At 41.3% G+C, this 5,432-nt stretch overlaps 1 protein-coding gene across 1 annotated transcript in view; it reads left to right on the top strand.

The window, feature by feature from the left end:
* Nucleotides 1-5,432, top strand: part of NaCP60E (Na channel protein 60E) — a gene marked incomplete at its 5' end in the record, with an annotated part of 101,600 nt that overhangs the window by 6,066 nt on the left and 90,102 nt on the right.

Raw genomic sequence — 5,432 nt, 5'->3', positions numbered from 1 at the left:
CATATATATAGAAGGAATAAGATCTGACATGCTTGAACTGCTGTAAAATACTGGCTTTATTGGGTTCGGTTCATCTCTTTATATACATTGGATCAGCTGATCCCCTCAATCAGCTGACATCAAAGTAACAGCTGACTCAGGCCGTAACCTCCTCCCCCCACCAGATTATGAACAGTCCTCGTAAACTAATATTATACAATATAGTAACATAGAAAACAAAAACAATTAAAAAAAAATTATTTACAATAAATATAAATTCCTATGTACACATAATTGTAAAAACTCACAAGCTCCCAGTAATAATTGCTATATACATAATTTAAACCTAAGAATAAAATTTAAAAAAACTCTTTATACAATACATAAATAAGCTAAAATGAACAAAAAACAGTATTTAAAAAAGTCAAAGTAGACCTTTAAAAAAAAAACAATTAATAGAATTACATTAATAACTAATTTTTCTGTAATACAATCGTAAACTAATACTACAGAACATAATAACAATATAAAAAACAAAGAAAAACTATTTACAATAAAATAAATTCCTAAATAATTATCATTTAAAAAAAAAACAACTCATAAGCTTGCAGAATTAACCACTGTATACATACTTTAAACCTAGGAATAAAAGGAATAAGGAATAAATCTTTGTAAAATAACATAAACAAGTTAAAATAAAAAAAAACTAAAACAATATTTACAAAATTCACAAACCAACCTAAAATAAAAAACATTAAATGGAATAAATAACTACATCTTTTTAAATATAATCTGGTTGTGGCAACATGAGGACACTCTTGTTGTCATAGCTGGAAGTTTTAACTGTTCAATACGAACAGTTCTCCTCTTTTTTGGTTCTGTTATACTCTCTACTGTATCAATATTGTGTTCCCTAATGATTATCATCCTGAATGGACCCTCGTATCGCTGTATCTCCTTACCCCTGTTAGACCCCAACTTTCTGAATACGATTGTCCCGATTTTGATCACTTCCATTCTTTAAAAAAGATATCTTCATATTCCCTCCTAAGGCTTCTTCCAGTCCTCGGCCTGATTGATTGCTCCAACCCGAGAGCTTGAGTTCTTCCGATAAATGATATTTATAGATTTTTCCTATCAAATTAATCTTCCATTTTCTCCTGCTATTCCTAAACCAAGCTCCCACTTTCCCTAGTAGGTCACATCCCATAATTATTTTGTATTCCTCAGGCATACCTCCTACCATATGTACCTGCAAGTTTTCCCTTCTAATTCCCCACCATGCCAACCATATCTCCGCCTCCACCTCTACATCACAAGGGCCACCCAGGGTTATTAATTTACATTGACATTCCCGAATCTGGTGTGTCCTCTCTCCACAGCTTTTCTAGGGCTTCTTGGCACATGTGGTGTTAAAACTGCCGGTGTCCACCAGGCACCTCACTCCTGCTATCTCTATTATAGGCAGATCGCCGCTCTTTTCCCTCACATTATAATTCAGCAGTGTGCGGTTGCCTCTCCACCGAATCCCATTCAGATGTCTCGCGTCTTCCTCTCTCCAGTTCCTCGCCTCCATCCACCTTTGTTTCCATCCTCCTTTTTCCACTCTATCCCCTTGGCTAACTCGATTCCGTCAACCAAACTTTAGCAGCAAGCAACCCACCTCCGGAGGAGATTCAGCCATTGCCAGAAGTCTCTTTAGCGCAATTTCATGTCTCGACAATAGAATGGATTAAGGTCTATACGGCAACCGCCCAGGACCTGAGGAAGGCGGTGTCGGACCAAGAAAAATTCACCAGAGAGACCGGAGCATTAAATCTTTTTTAAAAGGGGGCGATCGCCTAATGGGGGGAATAGAAGCGAAGATGTCGGAGGATCTACTTGACAGCGAGGATGCAAAAGCACTGAAAGCAGAGGTAGTCTGCCGAGTAAAAAGAAGTATTGTAAATCAGATTCAGGCAGATGTAGAGACCCATGGAGAGTCATAAAATAAAGATTAAAGAAGGCATTCGAAGGAGGACGGTGGACCCCATAGGAGGATATATTCATGATGATCACAGAAACGAAAAAACCGAGACAGTCAAGTGGGCAGTATACCGCAGAACTCCTGACACGATATAACAGAATCGCTTATAAACATCGGGAAGGTCAGAGACTGGAGAAGGTGAAGAACCACGGAACCGAGTTAGGGGATAGGTTGGAAACAAGAGGTTAGAGCCGAGGGAACTGAGGAGAATGGCGGTGAGGGACTGGAGAGAGAAATTCGCGAGACATCTGAAGGGGTTGTCAGCGGAGGGGCAACCGCACACTGCTGAATTATAACGTGAGGGAGAAGAGCGGCGGTCTGCCTATTATAGAGATAGCAAGAGTGAGGTGCCTAGTGGATACTGCTAGTTCCAACACCATCGTGTGCCGAGAAGCCTTGCATAAGCTGTGTGATGGAGATAGGACACCCAAGATTCAGAAATGCCAATGTAAATTGATCACCCTGGGTGGCCCTTTGGTAACGTAGAGGGGTAGGTGGAGATAGGGGTGGACCGGTGGGGAATCATAAGGGAGAACTTGCCGGTACACATTGTAGGTAGTATGTCAGGGGAATACAAAGTGATTGTGGGGTGTGAGCAGCTAGAGAAGGTGGGTGCTTAGGTTAATAATATCAAGGGAAAATGGAGAATTAGGTCGAGGGGTAAAATGTACACATGTCATCGACAAAGAAAAACCGAGGGCTCACGGGTCGGAGCAATTAATCAAGTTGAAGATTGGAGACAGAGACTTAGGAGAGAATAAGAAGATATATTTTTTTTGAAGAAGGGGATATGCTTGGGGCAACCAGAAAGACATTTCATAAGATCGTACTAAAAGGAGATAAGGTTACATATGTGAAAGTGAGGAGATACCCGCATGCGCTACATCACCACATCCGGGAAGAGCTCAAAAGTTTAAAACACCAGGGAATAATTATTGATAGTACATCCCCATACAATAGTCCATTGTGGGCGGTTAAAAAGAAGAGCGCGCCAGGGGAAACTACTGAAAAGTACAGAGCGGTGATAGATTACAGGAAGCTGAATGAGAATATCAAAGACGAAAAGTACCCAATCACCAGATCTGAAGACATTTGGGACAGGCTGAGCGGCGCGACGGTATTCTGCACATTGAACTAGAAGGCCGGATATCATCAAATCAAAATTCACCCAAAGGACCAACATAAGACGGCATTCACATTCGAGAGAGGACACTACGAATTTACAAGGATGCCGATTGGCCTCACCAAATGCTCCCATAACCTTCCAACGCCTGGTGGACGAGTTTTAGAGGGGAATAGACGAATCTGTATGTCAGATATATATGGACCATCTCCTAGTGTTCAGTAGGAACGAAGAAGAACATGTGTAAAATTTACACTCCGTACTCCAGAGAATTAGGCAATTTGGGCTCAAATTATCAGGATAGAAATCGTCGTTGGGGCCACATGATTTCCAGGGAAGGAATTAAACCCGACACGGATAAAGTCGCAGCTATATGGAAGATGGCAGTGCCCTGTGAGTTCGAAGGTTGCTGGGATCTTTAAATTATTATGGCTGTTGACCACTTAAGGCCCCATGTGAACACATCCGAACGGAAGAATGTTTAAAGTACACACTGATAATAGGCCCTTGCAATGGGTGGAAAGTTGAAGGAGTCTTCGGCCAGGAATACGCGTTAGAGTTATTGGGACAGTACAATATGGAATTCTCATATAAACCTGGAAAAGAAAATGTGGTAGCTGATTGGTTATCTCGAGCAATAACAGTAAATGCAGTAGAAGAAGAGGCCGGGGAACCGTCCAGGCAATTCCTGCGGAAGTGAACACCAGGGCAGGAGGAAGAACCGAATGTGGCAGAGGAAGACGATAAGGAAGAATCTCCGTCTAACGAGAGCTCAGAGGAAGGAAGGCCAATAGATATGGAGGAATTTGAGGACATCATTAACGACAAGAGGCGGCAGATTATATGGAAGACAAGAACCACTGGATTAGTTGAGTGTAATAAGAATGGAAGGAACAATATCACGACGATTTGGTCGCAGCGTGAAGAACGACCAGATATGTAGAACCTTGAATAATGTTTCTAAGCCTGGAAAAAAATGTCACCTGTATGTGGTAAATGAAACCTTTTGGGAGAAGATCAAGCGGCTATGGTGTGATGAATACATAGGAATGGACAGAACATTCGCCTGATGCAAGCTGATTGTGGAAACCGTTCGGGAGGACGAAGGCCAGAGAGAGGTGACTGTCGCATATCATCGAGGCAAAACCAATTACCATGGATTCTCGGAGACCCTGCAAGCGTTAAAGAGAAGGTAGTTTTAGTGGGGGTTGAAGAAGACAATCAAAGTAGTTGTAGGAAACTGCGAAGTTTGTCTATGCACAAAGTATGACAGACACCCACCAAAAGGCAGACAAGAGGAGACACCTACCGTAGATGCACCGCTCAACGATCTACAGGTCGACACTTTCACATGGATTTAAATGGATCACCATAATTGATTTCTTCAGTAATGCGGCAATGGCGCACCAGGTGCAGGAAAAGTCTTTGGTAGCAGTGCTTACATCTCTCCGAATGTGGATTCAATTTTACGGAGTTCCGGAGCGCATCTCGTCAGATTCAGGAAGAGAATTTGACAATGCCATGATTCGAACTGAAATGAAGGACCTTGACGTAATATGGTATCTCAACACACCAGGGCACCCCAAGAGTAGAGGAGGCATAGAGCGGCTTCAAGGCCCGTTGAGTGACCATCTTCGACTATATCAGGCTGACCATGGACTGGAACTGATTGCTGCATACAATCATTCCGTACATACAGTTACGGGGTTTTCGCTATTTGAGATCCTTTTTGGCCTTCGCGGACACTGACGGGACTATAAGAACACGACAGCAGACGGAGAGGAAATACACAACTACCATGCTGCTCGAAGAAAGTTGTGGGAAAAGGCCAGGGGAAGAATGGAAAATGAAAAATTCATAGGGTGGCTCGGGAGAATTTAAAGTTCACAGATAGGATTGGAGCGATCAAAATCGGGGCGATCGTATACAGAAAGTTGGGGTCTAACAGGGGTAAGGAGATACAGCGATACGAGGGTCCATTAAGGATGATGACCATTATAGATCATAATATTGTTACAGTAGAGAGTATAACAGAACCAAAAAAGAGGAGAACCGTCCATATTGAAGAGTTAAAACTTCTGGCAATGACAATATAATAACTGGAGTGTTCTCATATTGTGAGCCACTATCAGATTATATTACATATTAGAATATATTATAAAAAAAATGTAGTTATTTATTCAATTTAATGTTTTTTATTTTAGGTTGGTTTGTGAATTTTGTAAATATTGTTTGTTTTTTCATTTTAACTTGTTTATGTTATTGTACAGAGATTTATTCCTTATTTATTTTATTCCTAAGTTT

The sequence above is a fragment of the Halyomorpha halys genome, unplaced genomic scaffold (genome assembly GCF_000696795.3).
Source record: "Halyomorpha halys isolate HHAL.00 unplaced genomic scaffold, Hhal_1.1 Scaffold1889.1, whole genome shotgun sequence".
Lineage (NCBI taxonomy): Eukaryota > Metazoa > Arthropoda > Insecta > Hemiptera > Pentatomidae > Halyomorpha > Halyomorpha halys.
Note: the sequence above shows the minus strand (reverse complement) of the source record. Positions and strands in the feature narration are given on the sequence as shown.